Source organism: Phragmites australis, chromosome 24, assembly GCF_958298935.1.
Source record: "Phragmites australis chromosome 24, lpPhrAust1.1, whole genome shotgun sequence".
Lineage (NCBI taxonomy): Eukaryota > Viridiplantae > Streptophyta > Magnoliopsida > Poales > Poaceae > Phragmites > Phragmites australis.
Genome location: NC_084944.1, coordinates 14703532 through 14723993, shown reverse-complemented (window position 1 = coordinate 14723993; position 20462 = coordinate 14703532).

Sequence of the window (20462 nt, the reverse complement as noted above, 5' to 3'; positions counted from 1 at the left end):
AGATAGTATGTAGGCGTTTCCCGAGTCCCTTTTTGCTTTTTACCTTGTGCCACCGTGTGATTGCTGCGCGTCGCCGAGCAAACGTCATCGCCGACATGCTTATGCGCTTTGTGTGGTCACTGGCCATCGTGGCGTGTGCTCTTGAGGCGTTAAGCCTCTTTTTTCCTTGCAAGTTGGCTCCTCCCCGTGCTGGGGAGGTGCTGCCCGATTCTTCCCGCGCCGTTGCCCTTACTTTGGCCGTGATCTGGCACTGCTTTCGCCGCTGGCCGCCATCGACAAGCTTCCCGTCGTGTTCCCCGTAGCATGTAGAAGCCCGGCGTCAACTCGTTGTCACGAAACTCAGGCGGAAACCCAAACCCGGCGAGCTTTCCGGTGCCGCGCCGCCGTGATACCTCACCACCAGCTTAAAATCCTCCCCCCCCCCGCTCCGCTGCTCGCGCCCGTCTGCACACTGGCGCGCTCACGCGAGTCGGCTCGGGTCGTGTCTCGGCGTGGCCAGCAAGCCTGGCTCGGTCCAGTGGCTGGCTGGCCGGCTTGGACAGCCTAGCCGCCAATAGGCCACCCCCTGTGGGCCAGCCCAGCTCCTCCTGGCCCGTTGACCAACTAGCCCAACACTGTGCAGCCCAACACTATACAGCCCGGCCTGGACCCGGCCCAATTTGGGCCCATCTCAGCCCAACTAGTACTGTTCATGTGGGTCCCATCTATTACTGTTCATGTGGGTCCGAGTACTGTTCAGTGGCCCCACCAGTGGGCCCCACTCATGAACAGTGTCATTTTTTCCGATTTAATTTAGATTAAAAAATTCTGGGAGCCGTAACTTCTCCGTTCTGGCTTTGATTTCGGTGATTCTTTCGCCGAAATTCATCTAAAATCGAGATCTACTCATCTGTCATGTTGTGATATCCATTAGGGCTTATTTGGTTTTCTATGTAGTGTTATTTGATTCTTTTCTAGTAGATCGTAGTCGCAATTACGGGGCAACCAGAGTTCTGCGAGTGCTGTGCAGGAAGCATCAGGAGCGAGGAGGATCCAGACTACAACCAAGACTCTGAAGAGAACTTTGGAGAAGTGAAGTCCTATCTCCTTGATCATAATGAAGCTATGGTTTTCAAATAATATACATGATCAACTAAAACTGGACTTATTATCGCATGTGTTATATATTGCGTTTTCCTTCAAACTACTTGTAGTAGTTAATCCTATCAACACTACCATACCTTACATGTCATCATCCAGAATACATATCACCCTAGGAATACCTGTTGTTAAATATATTAATGATGGATGACGTCTTGATATCTAGCATGCTTAGGATGGAATACGTCTCCTCGGAGACGTCGCTTTTACAACACTTTTTCTCAGAGATAAGATTTACCGTTATCAATGTTAACTCATATACCATGAATCCTTATGGTTATGAATTCCGTGATGGTTGTGAAATCCTTGACATTGTGTGGGATATGGTGGGAGATATGTAAAAATGGGTGAAAACTGTTTTAGCGGGAGCAGGTGGAGTGGTGCTCTAGACAAGGATGCTCCTGAGGGCTTGAGTCACTTTTGTGGTGTTCATTGTCAGAAGATACCTGCTCTGGCCGGTTAAGTACCGAGTCATTGCACCGTCATGCTTAGCCACCCTCGTGCAACTATGCATCCTAAATGGACAGGAATTGACTCTTCTTTCACCGGACTGGGTTGGGCATAATACTAGGAAGCCCGAGAGGCAACGTTGAGCCAAGTGTCTTCAGGTTCTGCGCGAAGGAGTTTCTGCTCCAGTTGATCATTGGGGGTCTGCCCTCTATACGAGACCTGAAGAGCTTGATGGATCACGTAGAAAAGCCCGACAGGAAAGGTGTTTGGAGGATCTCGGTATGATTCGCTCCTGCGCTTGCAACGGTTGGAGGCTGAGCATATCGCATGGGTAAGTTGTACAACCTCTGTAAAGTGTAAATCTATTCGAATAGCCGTGTCCATGGTCATGGACATGCGAAAGTAGTAACCATGATGACTAGACTCCGGGTGCGTGTGTCTTGATGAGTGAGTGTGTGAACTAGATATCCGTGTGATAAGGTTCCTGGCTCAATCTGTCAGAAGCTATGTGGTACTAGAGGTACACCGGATGCGATTAAAGGGACTGTGGAGTGAGGTGTAGCTCCTCCCAGGATCGAAAAACCCCAGATAAAGCTTGTTAGACAGTTTTAAACTATTTAAAAGTCAATAATAAATGATACAATAGTATACCTGCATAAACCGCTTTACGCATAAAACTAAAACCGTAAAGCCTTATCCTTGAATTACCCATTTATGCATCTATCGACACCTTGAATTAGTATAGGGCTTGCACAATGCCTTCCGTACTTACTATTGTTGTCATTCAGATGAAGAGGCGGATCCCGCCAATGCCAGAGGCGAAGCCGGAGCTAAAGAGTAGTCCCTAAATTTGCATTCGCACCCTAGCTGCCTGTGATTTGGTTTATGTTTTCCGCTGTGCTTTTGTTGGCCATTCGGTGGCCAGGTTTGTAATATATACTCTATGGTTTGTAACCTTTTGTACTCTGTAACCTTAATACTTATGTTCAAGCTGACTGTGATATTACAACTGTTATATTGTGCGTATCAGCTACTTGATCCAGGGACTGATACAGGAGGCACAGGAGATCCTGAGAACAGGGTCTTACACCACCTCTCTACTTTCATCATGACAACTTGGAATTCCTTCTCATAGATAGGCAATTTCTGAAAGCTGGCCACGTGGCGTCCACACCAGCCTCGGCCTCGTTCGCGACGAAGGGCCCATCCGCAGTCTCCGTGCCATCGCCTGCCAATAAGCCCGGGGGCTACTGTCGGTGTATCAGGAACCGGGAGTCCCTGAGTCCCGAGGCCTGGCCAGCCATTCGCCACATGGCGCCGTCCCACGAGGTCCCTCCTAAAGAATGAGGAAAGTTCAAGTCCCGGGAGAAGGTGCTCGGCGCCACAGTCGGTCCCCGAGCACCCCAGTTCCCCGATGATCCACAGAGTCTAAGTACCGGGAAGAAAGTGCTCGGGGAGGTGCCCGGTCACCCCTGAACGCCATAGTCCCCCGACGATCAGAAGAGCCAAGTTCCAGGAGAGAGTGCTCAGGGCTGCGCGTGGCAGCCCCCGAGCACTCGGTTCCCTGAAGGATCGTATAAGAGTGCTCGGGAGAGAGTGCTCGAGGCTGCGCGTGGCAGCCCCCGAGCACTCGGTTCCCCGAAGGACCGTACAAGAGTGCTCGAGGAGGTGAACAGTACCCCTGAGCACCCGGTACCCCGAGGACAAGGATAGGCATTCTCGGGAGAGAGTGCTCGGGGAGGTGAACAGTACCCCCGAGCACTCGGTGCCCCGACGACCCAGAAAGACCCCTGAAGGGCCCACCGATGAGGTGTCAATCAGTCAGAGGTCTGAGGTCGCATTTAATGAGCGTGCGTGGCCTGACATCCCCAATTGCTCCCACCGCGGTGTCAGTTCCTGCCATGTTTTGGCAGAGAGGCGTGGGGCTATTAATTGCACGGGTCCCGTCCCGTATCATCCGGCTTGTCTCGGGATAACATCGCAAGGATCAAGGCGTTCCGACTGCCGCCCTGCCGTGGCAGAGGAACAAGACAAGGCGGGCACGCCGGGTTGCTCTGCGGCTGCCCGGTGGGCCCTCTCCACGACGCCTGTTGCCAGGGCATTTATGGTGATAAGTGACCAGGCGTGCGACGCATTTTCCACCCCCCAGTCACTTCATCCAGAAGAAATGATGACGCATTTCCCAGTCATGGCGTCTCGGAACTTGTGCCCCCTCCTTTCCGTTCGGGGCATGTCTTGGCTGGCGAATGCTTAAAAGAGCCGGCAACGCAGAAGAAAAATAGATGACAGAGAATCCGAACAAGAGTCTCAAGCACCCAAGCATCAAGAACGGAACCATAGACCAACACAAGGCACAAGGCACAGTCCCTGCCCAAGAACAAGGAGCCTTAAGTTCTTAGTTAGGCCAATATTCTTGTAACCAGCAACATCCTTGAGGGACTTCCTCAGGACAGTTATTACATCCATACAGGAGTAGGGTATTACGCCCCCGTACGGCCCGAACCTGTCTAAATTCTGGTGCATTTACTTCTTTTTGCACTAGGTCATCACCCCCACCACCGGCCGTTGCATTTACTCTCATTCATTTCTCCGACGAACTTATTCAGGATCATCCCCCGGCCGAATCTGTAAAAAGGGGTCTCTCAGGATCCCTGCGACAGGAGTTAATCCTCCGACAGCTGGCGCGCCAGGTAGGGGGGAACATCCCTGAATCTGTTTGTTTGTTTTCTTCCACAGAAAAAATGGCCGATGGACACCGCCTCCAGCGTTCCGGCTCCAGTTCCAGCGAGGAAATACAGCCCCTCGCACAGGAGGCCCTAGCCGCTATTACGTCCCAGCAGCAGCCGCGATCTGCACGTGCGGCTTTCCCCTCCCAAGGGGACCAAGGCGCTGGGCCGAGCAGGGCCGCCGTCGCCACCGGTGCACTTTCCGACCCCCAGCTGGTGGTCGAAACTCCGGCCGCCAGGTCCGCCTCCGGGCAGCGTCGGGTGCCTCTTCGGCGTAGGCTCGCTTTCAGCGAGGCCGGCCCCGGGAGCGCGCTGCTTGCGGCACACGCTCTCCTCAGGCATCCGCCTGTTCAGGCTACTCCGGAAACCCCGGAGGGCTGCTGGATCCAAGAAGTCACTGCCCTGGTCGGCACTGCTCGCCGCCAGGTGCTGGCCGAGAATTCTCGCGCCACCACCGAGCGTGGCGCCACCAGAACCGGCCCATCAACAGGCAACATTCGCACAGGTCGGGGGGCCTCCAGGCGGAGCGCCACCCCCCTGGCCGCTTCCGAGGCCCAGGACCTCCGCTTGCGTCTCAACGAGCGGAGGGGCCACGAAGATGTGCGCATCACTCTCAAGCACCACCGGGAGACCCGGCAGGAGGCCGAGGCTGAGGACCAGGCTTCCTCTTTTCCGGCCCACGATCGCCAGGATTCCCCGGCTCGCCAGCGTTCACCACCAAGGAACGCCGCCCACGCCACGGGGTACGGCACCAGCTGTCGTGCCTTCTCTAGTGAGCTCCGACGGGTCAAATGGCCCTCCAAGTTCTGCCCTGAGCTGCCGGAGAAGTACGACAGGTCCATCGACCCCGTTAAGTTCCTCCAAATATACACTACGGCCGTCCAGGTGGCCGGTGGCAGTGAAAAGGTGATGGCAAATTATTTCCATGTTGCCTTGAGGGGCTCCGCCCGTTCTTGGCTCATGAACTTACCCCCAGGATCTATTAGCTCCTGGGATGACCACTGCCACCAGTTTGTGGCTAATTTTTAGGGCACATTCACGCGCCCCGGCTTGGAGTGCGATCTCCATGCCGTCAAGCAGCAGGAGGGGGAGACGCTGCGGCGCTTCATTCAGCGTTTCAGCCAAGTCCGCAACACCATCCAGCGGATAGCCCCCCACACTGTCATCGTCACCTTCCGGCAGGGCGTCCGCGACGAGCGGATGCTTGAGAAGCTAGGTACGCACGAAATCAAAACCACTGCGGAACTCTTCGCAGTGGCCGACAAGTGCGCCAAGGCGGCGGAGGCCCGGGCGTGGCATGCTCCGCGCCCCGCCGCCGACCAACCAAGTTCTTCCCGCTCTGACAGGCGGGAAAAGAAAAAGAGAAGAATGCGCGAGGCCGCTCCTGTCGAACCGGCCCAGGGCCCCGCCCATAGGTCGGCCCAAGAGCCCGACCGCCAGCAAGAACACCGGGCGACCACCAACAGACGGCCCGCGCCCACGAGGGCCCCGGCCAGGGCCCCTCCTAGGGCTCCGGCTCCCGCAAGGGCCCCGGCTCCCGCAAGGGCTCCGGCCCCCGCCCGGGCTCCCGCTCCAGCGAGGGCTCTCGCTCCTGCGGGGCCCGATCCAGGCAAATGGTGTCCCATCCACCAGACCAGATGGCACGACCTTACAGAGTGTCGTACGGTCAAAGGCCTTGTCGAGCAGCGCCAGAGGGAGCACGACGAGTCCCGCGGGGGAGGCGATGCTGAGGCTGCCTCCGGCAACGCCGAGCTCGGCTTTCAGGAGCCCGAGCATACCGTCACCTTAATCGACGGAGGCACCTACACGCCTTCCTCGCGGCGTGGCATCAAGACCATGCGGCGTGAGGTGTGCTTGGCAACCCCGAGCGAAGAGGCCACGAGGCCCCTGAGATGGTCAGACGCCCCGATCACGTTTAGTGTGGCCAATCACTCCGCCAGTACTGCAGGCGTGGGGCGACTACCTTTGGTAGTGTCCCCTACCATCTGCAATGTCAAGGTCGGCAGAGTGCTGATCGACGGGGGCGCAGGCCTCAACCTCCTCTCCAAGGAGGCCTTCGAGAAGTTGCAGGTGCCCTCCAGGCGCCTAAAGCTGTCACTTCCATTCTGTGGAGTGACACCCGGGCACTCCCTGCCCCTCGGGCAGGTCGAGCTACCCGTAACCTTTGGGAGTCGGGACAACTTCCGCACGGAAAATGTCCTCTTCGACGTCGCGGAGCTCCCCCTCCCCTACAACGCCATCCTCGGGCATCCGGCGCTCGCCAAATTCATAGTGGCTGCGCATTATGCGTATCTCATGGTCAAGATGCCGGGCCCAGCAGGCCCCATCTCCGTGACTGCCAACTCCGGCGGCGCCGTTTCCTGCGCCGAGCAGTCGTACATGGCTTTGGTCTCAGCCCAGGCCGAGGTCGAAGGCTGCATAGGGGTCCTGGGACCTTCTTCATCCAAACCCAGACTCGCCGCCGACACCTCTGTTCCTACGAAGGAGGTCGTGGTGGGCGAAGACTCCTCCCAGGTCGTCCGCATCGGCAGTGACCTGGACGGCAAATAGGAAAGCGCGCTCGTCACCTTCCTCCGGGCTAACGCCGACGTGTTTGCATGGCAACCGTCCGACATGCCCGGGATCCCTAGGGAGGTGATTGAGCACCACTTGCCAGTGCGCCCGGACGCACGCCCGGTGAAGCAGAAGGTCCGGCGGCAGGCGCCTGAGCGCCAGGAGTTCATCCGGGAGCATGTCAGCAAGCTCCTTGACGCCGAATTTATCCGAGAAGTCCTCCACCCCGAGTGGCTGGCGAATCCAGTTATCGTCCTGAAGGCCAACGGCAAGCTCCGCATGTGCGTGGACTACACCGATCTAAATAAGGCTTGCCCTAAAGATCCTTTTCCCTTGCCCCGCATAGATCAAATTGTAGATGCAACTGCGGGATGTGACCTTTTATGTTTTTTAGATACAAACTCTGGATATCATCAGATTCGCATTGCCGTAGAGGATGAAGAAAAAACTGCTTTTACCACCCCGGTGGGGACCTATTGTTATATGTCAATGCCTTTTGGTTTGCGCAATGCTGGGTCTTCTTTCCAGCGCGCCATCCGCATCACCCTTGATTCGCAGGTTGGCCGCAACGTCGAGGCCTACATCGACGATCTCGTGGTCAAGTCCCGAGACCGCGCCACCCTGCTCGACGACCTTGCCGAGACTTTCAATAGTCTCCGCACTACCCGCCTAAAGCTCAACCCCGAGAAGTGTGTCTTCGGGGTACCCACGGGCAAGCTCCTCGGTTTCTTGGTTTCCAGCCGAGGAATCGAGGCCAATCCAGAGAAGATCCGGGCCATCGAGCAGATGCGACCCCCGGCTCGACTCAAGGAGGTCCAGCATCTCGCCGGCTGCATGGCGGCCCTCGGGCGCTTCATCTCCAAACTTGGGGAGCGGGGGCTCCCCCTCTTCAAGCTTCTGAAGAAGACCGGTCGTTTCGACTGGACACTGGAGGCCGAGCAGGCCTTCCGCGACCTGAAGAAGTACCTCACCTCACCAGCCGTGCTGGTGGCTCCATCCGAAGGTGAGCCGCTACTACTCTACGTATCGGCCACTCCTCAGGTCGTAAGCATGGTGCTGGTGGTGGAGCGCGACGAGTGCGCGGGGCCAGGTGCTGGGTCCCAGCTCCCGGCTGCCCCCGAGCACTCCCTCGTCCTCGCGGCTCCCCCCGAGCAGGGGGTCGAGCCCGAGCACTCGGCTCCCCCCAAGCAGGGGGTCGAGCCCGAGCACTCGGCTCTTCCCGACCAGGGAGTAGAGCCCTAGCACCCGGTCAGCCCCGACCACGCCACCGAGCCTGGGGGCTGCGACAACCCCTCGGGTGAGGCCGCGGTCCGGGCCCGCCGGGTACAACGACCGGTGTACTTCGTCAGTGAAGTTCTCCGGGAGGCCAAAACAAGGTACCCCCAGGCTCAGAAGCTGCTCTACGCCGTGCTTATCGCTTCCCGGAAGCTGCGCCACTACTTCCAAGCGCACAAGGTCTCGGTGGTTACCACATATCCACTGGGACCTATCCTCCGGAATCGAGAAGGCACTGGGCATGTTGTCAAGTGGGCGGTGGAGCTGGCGGAATTCGACCTGCACTTTGTCAGTCGCCAGGCGATCAAAAGCCAGGCGCTCTCTGACTTTGTGGCAGAATGGACACCCGTCCCCGAGGTCGTCCCAGAACAGATTTCTGCATATCCCGGGCACGATGCGCCTGGGTACTGGATCATGCACTTCAACGATTCCCTTTTGCTGAAAGGCACGGGGGCTGGAGTGGTTCTTACCTCCCCAACGGGTGAAGAACTCTGGTACGTCGTGCAGCTGCAGTTCCGCGCATCCAACAACATGGTGGAATATGAAGGTCTCATCGCTGGCCTCCAAACCGCGGTGGGCCTCGGGATTCGTCGCTTCCTGGTCAAGGGAGACTCCCAGCTGGTAGTCAACCAGGTATCCAAAGAGTACCAGTGCGCGGATCCTCAAATTGCGGCGTACGTGGCAGCAGTCAGGAAGCTGGAAAAGCGCTTCGATGGCCTGGAGCTGCGGCACATCCCTCGCCGCGACAACACTCTGGCCGATGAGCTCTCCTGCCTGGCCTCCTCCCGTGCGCGTGTCCCTACCGGAGTCTTTGAAGAAAGACTCACACGGCCTTCCGTCCTGCCTGCCGAACAGGACGAAGGGGAAACCTCGAACTCAATTCAGGGGACCCCGGCGGTGCCCTCAGTGGGAAGCCCCGTCAGGGTGCCGCCGTTCGGCGAGTGCGCTGCACTTGCTGAATGTTCTGAAGATGCCTCGTGGATGGACGACATCCGAGGGTACTTGAAGGAAAAGTTCCTTCCCGGGGATAAGGCATCTGCCGAAAGAGTTGCTTGGCAGTCCAAACGCTATGCTATAGTAGATGGGGATCTCTACCGGCGTAGCGCATGCGGTATTCTCCTGAAATGCATCTCCCGGGCAGAAGGCGACGAGCTTCTCGCTGAGATCCACGATGGCGAGTGCGGTGGCCATGCATCGTTCCGCACGCTGGTCGGGAAGGCCTTCCGGCAAGGTTTCTACTGGCCTACAGCCCTCCAGGATGCTTCCGAGCTGGTTCGGCGCTCCAGGGCGTGCCAGTTCCATGCAAAGCAGATTCACCAGCCAGCTCAGGCTCTTCACACCATCCCCCAGTCATGGCCTTTCGCGGTCTGGGGATTGGACATTCTGGGTCTATTCCCCCGAGCAATCGGGGGCTATGAGTACTTCTACGTCGCCATCGACAAATTCACCAAGTGCCCGGAGGCGGTCCCAGTCATCAAGGTGACCAAGAACACGGCGCTCCAGTTTATCCGCGGCATCACCAGTAGCTTTGGTGTCCCGAACCGGATCATCACTGACAACGGCACCCAGTTCACAAGTGCCCTGTTCTGGGACTACTGCGAAGAGCTCGGCATCAAGTTCTGCTTCGCCTCCGTCGCTCATCCTCGGAGTAATAGGAAAGTTGAGTGCGCCAACGCGGAGATACTGAAGGGCCTCAAAACCCGGACCTATAACGTGCTCGCGAAGCACGGGAAGGGATGGGTGGACGAGGTGCCCGCCGTGCTATGGGCCAATCGGACCACGCCAAGCCGCGCCACCGGGGAGACTCCATTCTTCCTCATGTACGGCGCTGAGGCGGTCCTCCCCTCCGAGCTCACCCTAGGCTCCCCTCGGGTGCATGCCTATTCTGAAGGCGAACAGGAGCAGCAGAGGCGCGACGACGTCGACTACTTGGAGGAGCACCGGCGGCGTGCCGCCGTCCGGGCGGCTCGCTACCAGCAAAGTCTGCGGCGCTACCATCAGTGCCATGTCCGGGCCCGGTCTCTCGAGGTGGGGGACCTAGTTCTCCGACGCGTCCAGTCGCGTGAAGGAAAGAATAAGCTGTCCCCTATGTGGGAAGGTCCCTTCACCGTGATCGGGGTCCCGCGAGAAGGTTCTTTCAGGCTGGCTGTAGAAGACGGGCAACCGCTCCCCAACCCGTGGAACATCGAGCACCTGCGCAAGTTCTATCCGTAGATGGCCATGCTCGCGGCTCAGGTCAACCAGGCCAAGGGCTCCCCCCCCCCCACCCAAGTTAACCGGGGGCTACCACTAGCTGGGTAAGTCAAACAACCTTATAAAAAATTGTCAATTCAGTATGAATATTAATGTGCAATCGTATGTCAATTTCCCCACTGATAAAAGAATCCCGATCGGTATGCGCGCGGGCAGTTGCCGCTGACTTACGTCTGATGTGGTAGGCTGTGGTGTTCGGTGCCGTGGCAGATCTCCGGGCACTACCGAGTCCCTGGGCGCTCTGGGTAATCCTATCGCTCGAGCTGCTCGAGTAGTCCGGAGCCTAGGCCCCAGGAGCGGGCTGTCGGTGCTCGGTCTGGTCTGTCATACCCGGGCGCCACCGAACCATAGGACCTCTGGGTTATGCCTTCTGCCTACTCTTGTCCGCCGGTCTGGGTATTCGAGAGGTCTCGGGTCGAAAACGAGAGCAGTCTATAACAAGTACCGCACTAACAGAGCGCACCAAGCAAGGATTTTCTCCATTTTCTCTTAAGTCACAGATCGACAATCAAAGCAAAAGCAGCTCGACCGCGAGGGCCTCGATGCCTAGGTCGCTGCTCGGCCCCAAGGTTCCTCGGGGTGATCACCCGACCCCGGGCTCCTCGCGCGCCCCTTGATGCTCGGGCGCCCCGGCTGAGGGAACCAAGTCCCGGGCACCCCGAGCTCGGAGCGCACGCCCCTCCTGGATCGGTTGGCTGAAAGGCCGACAGCTGGCCGGTGAGTGGTTAAATTCAGAACGAATTTACGTTCAATAATATTTTGTTCCCGAGTCATCCTCGGGGGCCCTCGTATTCTAATCTGCCCGGTGAGATGGTCTCCTCACGCACAAAACCCTACCGTGTGTCCACTTTTTCCTAGAACGACAGAACGATCTGTAGAAAGGTGTACCGTACGTGCGGTAATGTCTGATCGAAGTCTTTCATGGTGGTCGTGGTGTTCGGTCCGCTTTCAAGGGCCCCGAGCACTACCGAGTCCCTGGGCGCCCTGGGTAATCCTATCGCTTGAGCCGCTCGAGTAGTCCGGAGCCTAGGCCTCAGGGGCGGGCTGTCGGTGCTCGGTCCGGTCCGCTTTAAGCCCGGGCACCACCGAACCATGGGGACTCTTGGTCGCATTCCCGCCCGCACGTGTCTCCGGATTGCTAACTGAGTGGTCTCAAGATGGAAAAGTGTTCACCGGTCATGGCGTGCTCCGTGCTGGATCGATCTATCTCCCGAGCAAGGAAGTTCGTGTCTTTGTCTTTTGACTTAGTCGACGCGGACTCGCGAGGGCTCGGGGGCTGAACCCACCAAGAAGGACGGTCGGGACGACTTCGTTCTCGGGGATGGAAAGGTCGGGATCGGTCCGACTGAGTACTCCCCGGGGCATCAAGGCAAAACATCAGAAGAAGCGCTAAATACTCAAGAATACCGGAGTTGCGAGCCCAAAGAAAAGCTTCCATTATATTTACAAAGGGAATACAAGCGTTTCTAAGGGATCACTCTCGTATTTACATCAAGTCAAAGAAAAATGAAAGAAGAAGAAACTACAAAAAGCCTAATCGGAGTCGGCGTCGGAGTCCGCGTCGTCACGGCCACCCCCGGGGGCTGGCGGCGGCGGCACTTCCCACGTGAAGCCAGCCGCCACCTCGACAGCGGTGCTCCGAACCGCTTCCTGGGCGGCCTCTCCCTCGGCTTCGACTACTCCTTCCCGAGTTGGCTCCAGCGGGAAGTTCGAGTTTCTGCTCCGGTAGAAGGCCAGGACGTGCTCGGCCACCGCTTGGGCCAAGCCGCTCCCTTCCCGGGCGGCAAGTTCCTGGATGGCCCAGGGCAACGCCTCGAGGCGCTCCCAGACCTGCTGGAGTCCCAGGACGAAACGGCCGGGGGTGTCGCCCTTCGTCTCCACGACGAGTCACCCAAGGCCGGCCCTCGCCACGGACCGCCGCATCCGCCGGAGTGTGTCCTCCAACATCTGTTGCAGGTTGGCCCGCGCGACAAAGGCGGCCTCGAGATTCTCCTTCGCGATCCGTAGCTGCTCCTCGAGTCCCTGGCCCCCGGCAGCACCAGAAGAGCCGGCGTCGGGTGCAGGGCCGACGGCCTGCTTCACCTACGCCGCTAGTTCGGACAGAGCCCGCTCGCGGGCGGTCAGCTCTGCCTCGTGCTTAGTGATCTGCTCCTCCCTGGCAGCGGCGGCCACCACCGCCTCGGCAGCCTCACCCTCCCGGCGGGTCAGTAAGTCCTCTCGGGCGCCCAGGTCCGCCGCCGTGATGTCGGGGTCGAACTCCCGGATGGTGACGTCCTCCTCCCAGCGTCGGAGATCCCCTTCGGTGTTCTGGAGCTCCGCTGCCCAATGCTGGAAATCGGCACGAGCCTGGTCGGCCTCGCCCTCCCGACGGGTCAGGTCAGCCTGGAGGGCCTGCGCCGCCCTCTCGCGGCTCACGACCGCCTCCTCCCGCTCCTGCACCTGCCTCTCCCTAGCAAGGGCCTCGGTAGCCTGCTGCCGTGACGCCTCAGTCAGGCGGGCGGCGTCTTCTCGCTCTCACGCAACTTCTGCGCGGGTGTTCTCCAAAACTTCCCGCTCCTGCGCGACCTCCGCGCGGGTATCCTCCAAAAACTTCTGCTCCCGTGCAGAGGTCCTCCATGGCGCTTTGTTCCTCCTCGTTGGCGGCGCGCACCGCGACGAGCCGAGCTTTGAAGGAGCGCCAAGCCGTCGTAAGCCGCGCCCTCTCCGTGGCCAGCGTGGCGCGCTCCGCCACAAGCTGCGCCACCTCCCTATCCACCGCCGCGCCCAGCCGATCGACTGCCACCCGGATGCTCTCGATTGCGACCGGGAGGGGGTCGGCAGGCTAGCCGGGCGCCGGTTGGGCACTGGGTTCCCCGCGACTGCCGGCACCCTCTCGGCCGCTGCATCCACCGGTCCCAGCAAGGGCTTCGCGCCCGCTGTTTCCGGCTCTGCGGCCGCGTCCGCCAGTTCCGGCATGGCTGCCGCATCCATCTGCCCCGTCTCCGCCGCCAGGTCCGCTGGCCTCGGCTCGGCCGCCGTGCTTGCCAGCTCTGGCTCCGCCGGCGCGCTCGTCTCGGAGGCTGGCGTCGGCCTCGACGCCTCCGGTCGCCCCTGGCCCTCAACGGCACCCGTAGGCGGCCTGCAGGAGAAAGACGAAGATCAAAACTGAAGCTTAGATCGGGCGAAGCATGCCCAAGAAGGAATGAAAAGCAAAACTTACGCGGTCTTGGTCCCTCGGTACTGCCACTTGGCCGCCGGGATCCTGAACTCCGAGCCCGATAGCGCTGGCTCGGGGTCCTCCCTCCTCCTCTTCCGCCGGGGGCTCGGCGGGGCCACCGCGCGGTCTCCAGGCGCCGGGTCGGGCCCCATCCGAACGAGGCGCGGTTCCAGAACCGGGAACGCCGCCACTACAGATGGCAACGGCGGGGACTCCGGCACGGGAATGAAGAGCCGGGGGTGCTTCCCCCGGTCCTCCGACGCCGCCGCCGTTCCGCTGTCGGCGGTGCCTCCTCCTCCAGTGCAACGGCTGCTGCCCGCGACGGCCCCACCGCTGGCCTGCGGCTCGCCGCTCGCGGCGCCCGGGCCACCGGTCCGCACCGGACTGCTCGCGGCCCCCTCGCTGGCCGCCTCATCCAACCCAGGGAGCTCGGGGGCCTCGGGGCTCCGGCTCCTCGGCCGGTCGATGAGCCCCTGGGTGTCGAATTCTGACAGCTTCGCCTGGATCGTCGTGCGCTCAGGGTTGGCGCAGAGCGCCATTTCCTTCCACGGGAGCTCCGCCCGGCTCATGTCCTCCACGCCAATCACCACCCGGATCATGCCCCTCAGCTCCACCGGGCCTAGGTCCTAGCTTGCACCGATTTGGGTCCGGGTGATGTCTTCGGGCCCGGTGTAGAGCCAGCAGGGCCGAGCCTGCTCCCGCAGGGGCGCCAGGCGGCGGTGCAGGAAGTCCACCACCACCATCACCGAGCTCAGCCCGGCGTCGCGCAGAAACCTAATGCGCTCGAACACCGGCTCCAACCTCGCGTCCTCCGGCGGCGGCGCCTCCCATGTCGACTTCTGGGGCTCCGCCGCCACCTCTGGCCGGGCGAGGCGGTCGTGGGGGTCGACGTCGACGTAGAACCAGTCCCGCCGCCACTCCTCCCATTTGCTTCGCAGCACCTGGGGGATGTACCGCTCCCCCATGCCGTCCCGCAGCCGAAGGTTGCAGCAGCCCGCAACGTCCGCCGTGGAGTACCCTCTCTTCTTCTCGGCCGACCGTAGGGCGAAGAAGTGCCAAAGAAGCATCACCGACGGCGCCACTCCCACGAACATCTCGCAGAAGTGCGCAAACACCGCCAGCACGACGACTGAGTTGGGGCTCAGATGCACCAACTGCATGCCTAGGTGTCGAGGACTTGGAGAAAGAATGTTGAGAACGGTGGCACCAGCCCCGCCGCCACGAAGGACGTAAACAAGACGATGCGCCCGGGGTTGGTCGTCACCGGCGGGAAGCTCGCCAGCGTCACCTTCAGGGCCCCCTGCTGGCCCTCGGGGACCAGCAGCTTCCTGACCCTCTCCGCCGCCTCCTCGTTCCTCAAGCGAGACGCCGGCAGTACGCTGTCTGGAGTCCTATCGCGGTGGCTTCCCCCGGCTCTCGGCATCTCGTCGAAGGGGGAGGTTGTCTGGGTGGTGGAGAGGGAGAGAGAGAAGTGCTCTGATCGCCTAAGAGATTCTAAGGGCTCAGGAGCACGAAGGAAGCAAGAGTAGGATCGCAAGATGACGTAAAGAGGGGGGCGGATCACTCCCCTCCCCCTTTTATACCTCACAGAATTCAAACATCTCGTACCAACGGCGCACTCGGCGGGACGGTTTCCTCGATTGACGCAACCGCCAGGCGAATCTCCCACTGGTCGTGCGGTGTCAGCGGCTGCCAGGCGTATTTTTCTCGATCTGCGCGGCAACCGCGCGTGCCGCCCGTCCCGTTGTCGTGCCCTTCGGGAGTTATGTGGATGCGCGTCCATTCGCCTCCCCGTTGGGCCGTACCAAAGGCCCAAATCGAAGGGGCCACCCTCTGAAAGCTGGCCACGTGGTGTCCACGCCAGCCTCGGCCTCGTTCGCAATGAAGGGCCCACCCGCAGTCTCTGTGCCATCGCCTGCCAATAGGCCCGGGACTACTGTCGGTGTATCAGGAACCGGGAGTCCCTGAGTCCCGAGGCCCGGCCAGCCATTCGCCACATGGCGCCATCCCACGAGGTCCCTACTAAAGAATGAGGAAAGTTCAAGTCCCGGGAGAAGGTGCTCGGGGCCACAGTCGGTCCCCGAGCACCCCAGTTCCCTGATGATCCACAGAGTCTAAGTACCGGAAAGAAAGTGTTCAGGGAGGTGCCCGGTCACCCCCGAGCGCCCTAATCCCTCGACGATCAAAAGAGCCAAGTTCCGGGAGAGAGTGCTCGGGGCTGCGCGTGGCAGCCCCCGAGCACTCGGTTCCCCGAAGGATCGTATAAGAGTGCTCGGGAGAGAGTGCTCGGGGCTGCGCGTGGCAGCCCCCGAGCACTCGGTTCCCCTAAGGACCGTACAAGAGTGCTCGGGAGAGAGTGCTAGGGGAGGTGAACAGTACCCCCGAGCACCCGGTACCTCGAGGACAAGGAAAGACATTCTCGGGAGAGAGTGCTCGGGAAGGTGAACAGTACCCCGAGCACTCGGTGCCCCGACGATCCAGAAAGACCCCCGAGGGGCCCGCCGATGAGGTGTCAATCAGTTAGAGGTCTGAGGCCGCATTTAATGAGTGTGCGTGGCCTGACATCTCCAACTGCTCCCGCCGCGGTGTCAGTTCCTGCCATGTTTTGATAGAGAGGCGTGGGGCTATTAATTGCACGGGTCCCGTCCCGTATCATCCGGCTTGTCTCGGAATAACATCGCAAGGATCAAGGCGTTTCGGCTGCCGCCCTGCCGTGGCAGAGGAGTTGTTGTGCTGAAGTTGGCAGCACAAGATCTTGATTTGGGAGGTCAGTTGCCGTGGGTTCCACTATTGCTGCTCCCAAAATCTCATTTCCTTTGTGCCACTTAAGTAGTGGGTCTTCTTGAATGGCAAACAATGTTTGATCAGTAGGAGGCAGGACTCCTTGCAGTCTAATGAGTGCACCCATATACTAGAATTCAACTCATTTATCTGCCCAATCACAAGTCATAGGACTAAATTGTTCAAGCCAGTCCATTCCAAGCACCATGTCACACCCCTAGATCTATGATCTTTGCATTGTTGGTGAATGTGTGTCCTTGGATCTACCATGTGAGATTATGTACCTACCTAGTACACCTCAATGTATTGCCACTGGCTACTTGAACCTCCAGAGGGTTGATCTCTTGCATTGAGGACCCTAGCGTGTCTACCAATTATGAATTGATAAATGTGTGACTACTTCCTGAGTCCAACAAAATCACCATTACTTGGTTGCCCAGTAAGGCTTTTAGTCCACCAATTCTATATATATATGTACACTCGTTGTTGGACATTTGTCGTCACCGACACTCGAGAGAGACCCCGTTAGAGCGTGGATGGCGTGGATGGCCGCCGACTTGTTCTTGGTCATCGAGATCAAGAACATGTAGCAATGTAGATTGGAAAAGAGAACGAGACTATAGGAGCTGGCAAAAGGGATACAAATGAAAGGTAATGTAAATGGTGTTTGATCTATTGGATTGATGATCCTCAATTGGCCATGACCCTCTCAAAATTAAAGGGCGACATATCTTAGCTGTATAGAATCAGGACTCCTAATTCAAACCAAACAAGACTTATAGATATGATTCGGCTATACCTTCATCCAACTTTCTATAACTAACATATCTTTCCTAATCGACCACATAAACTCCCATATATTTCCTCGGGTATCCTTTATTGTAGTTAGGCTTTCCTCGATTCGACTACGTGCTTGATTCAAACATTTACTCACGTACCACCTTCTTGGTCTGACTACCTGCTCGGAGGTCATCAAGGTTAGGGATCACCGTGGTCGAAGATCACCATGGTCTAAACTCATCGTGGTGGAAACACTTGGCCGGAGACTTGGTCAGAGGCCATCTGGATGGAGGCCACCTGGGCCGAGGCTACCTGGACAGAACCCACATTAACACTTCTGACAAACTCTGAGCATCATTGTTGTATCTTGTCGTCCTTCGCAATTACCATCCGATCTCGTACAACCTTCCCTAATCGGAGCACTCTACCTTCCGATTCAAAGTCGAATAGTAACTGAATTGGCAACAGCCTTAAGTTCTTACCATTTAGCCGTCAGTATTGTAATGACCACTATAGATGACAAATCTTATTATCAACATTATAGTTTCTAAATAGATGGACTAATTGATTAGGTGGGATTGGGGTCAAATCTGATCTCCAATTGATTGAATTGTCCTTTTTTAGAAGGAAATTGACAACCAAGATTAATGGGATCAAATTTTAGGGACCAAATTAATGATTTATCAACTAAGTGAGGGAATGGTGGAGCGACAACACAACCTCAGCTATTGGATTCAGATCCGAGGATTCTAATAGTTATGTGGATACTTGTTTGGGTGGGCATACTCGGCCATTGGATTGAATGAATTACCATAAAATGAATCTTGGTTGTTGAATTTGTTGGATGTTGACAAATCTGAGGGGTGCTAGTTGTTCCGTGGATATTTTTAGGGTGTGCATATGATTGTTTCAACTCGTGTATTTATAGGATTTTTTCAAGGGAGAGGAGGAGGTAGGCGTAGAGCCATTCGTATTGATATGGGGAGGGTATGATGTAGGTCTGAAAGGACTAATTGATTTATTGACTGAAGTTTCCAAATTGACAATACATGCGGGAAGAAATCTGGAAACTACGGTTTCTAAATTGATGGACTAATTAATTAGGAGAGATTGCTAGCCAAATCTGATCTCTAGTTGATGGCATGGTTTTCTTTTTAAGGAAATTAACAATCAGGATTAATAAGAGCAAGTTTTAGGAACTGAATCAATAAAAATCAATAATTTCTCAATTGAGCAAGGTAATGGGGAAATGGTAATAGGACAACGCAATCTCAAATATTAGATTTAGATCTCAAGATTTAGAAATTTTTATGGACACATATTAAAATAGATACAAGATTTCCATCGCTTGTATAAGGATTTAGATTTTGCTACTTTTTAAATAGTACTCCCTTTGTTCAGATTTATATGACGTTTAGCATTTGGCTCTAGCATTAAGAAGTTGCTTCAAATTACCATATTAGTCCTATTAATTGCACCATTTATGCTTTGCAGTAAATACATTCATGCCGTTCAGCTCCTTGCGTTGGCAAACACAGATGCATGCATGCACATTAACCTAGCACCAAACACATGCCTGTTCAGATCCTTGCGTGCTCAAACACATTTTTAACTTGGTGCCAAACACACATGCATGTTCAGCTCCTTGCTCGCTCAAACACACATGCCTATATAGAGCTTGTGATAGCAGTAACAAAACACTATGGCTTCCAGTAGTCCAAAGCCCTTCTTGACCTAAATGAATCCATCATCTCTGATGAGTTAGAATACCATAGTCCTAATGATGATATCAGTCCTTTCCCATCCATTACTCCGAGTGCAGAAGCAATCCATCATGATGAGTTCCCACGGTTTGATCTAAATGTCGATCCTTTACATGAATACTCACTCAGTTGAAGATGCTGCTGATCCTGTACAAGAAAATGTTCAATATGAAGTCAATCATTTACAGGAAGATGTTGAAGATGTTGAGCATCCAATAGTTGATCTAAATGCTGGTCCTTCATATGCTTTAAGTTCAGGTAACAAGATCATCTAGCTTTAACAACTCTAGTTGTTGTTTGCTTTGAGAAGGATTTGTACTCTGTGTATTTGGCTCATTGGCTGTTAGTAATGCATCTCAGTTGAACTATTTCTAATCGCACATGAAGGATTCATATCAACAGAACAAAGCATAAGCTAACAAAATCACATGAACAAGCATAAGGTATGAAGGCATGTAAGGAAGCAGTATTTTCAGAGTTTTTGCAAACAAATTCACATGAACCATTTTCTTCCAGAGCCAAAATAAGCCACACCTTTTAGAGCCTGGTGCCTCATATCAACAGCAAACAAAGCATCTTGATTGTTCTTAGTATTACATAGAGCTAACTACATATCCATGATGATATGCTAAAAAAAATTCTTTGTTTGATCAAATGAAAATTAGAACACCTAGTATTGAGTAATGACATGCTCTGATTGTTCTTTTCATGTATACTCCACAGAAAATTCCTACACATTTCAAGAAGATCAAACATAAAGAAGGGGTAGAAAAGTATTGTCCAATGTAAAAAGACAAGATATCTATAGTGCTTTATTAGAGAAAAGTTGCAATAGAAAGTTGAAGAGGAATACAACTACAGAAATCGCTTCATTGTTCTCTGTCCCCATAACATCAATTCAGCGGTTATGGAAGGAAGTGAAGCAGACTCCAGTGGGTGTCGCTGTGGATGTGTCTCACAACAAAATATGTTGTGGCGTAAAAGGGTTCAGGTAGACCTTGAGTAAATTCGTAATATTCCTTTGGCGAAGAAATACTTTGAGGTCATTGGCTCCAGCTTTGAATGTCGGCCTTGCCACTTTGGATAAGTTTGTGAAGGAAGGTCATCTTCGACGCCACACCAATGCTATCAAGCCGCATCTTACAGAAGAAAATAAGAAAGCTCATCTTCCGTTCTGTATCTCTATGCTTGAACAATCTAGTTTACCCCATGCGCCGAATTTTGGTTGTATGGACAATGTTGTGAACATCGATGAGAAATGGTTCTATATGACCAAGAAGAATGACAAATATTATATGCTCACATGTGAAGAAGATTCACTTTGGACATGCAAAAGTAAGAATTTTATCATAAAGGTGATGTTTTTGGTGGTATTGGCTCGTCCAAGATTTGATGAACTAGGCAATTGATTGGTCTCTGGAAAAATAGGAGTCTTCCCATTTGTCACAAAGGAGCTAGCCCAAAGGCGAAGCTGAAACAGAGATACTGGTACTTTAGTGACAAAATCTATTAATGTCAATAGGCAAGTCTATAGATCATTTTTAG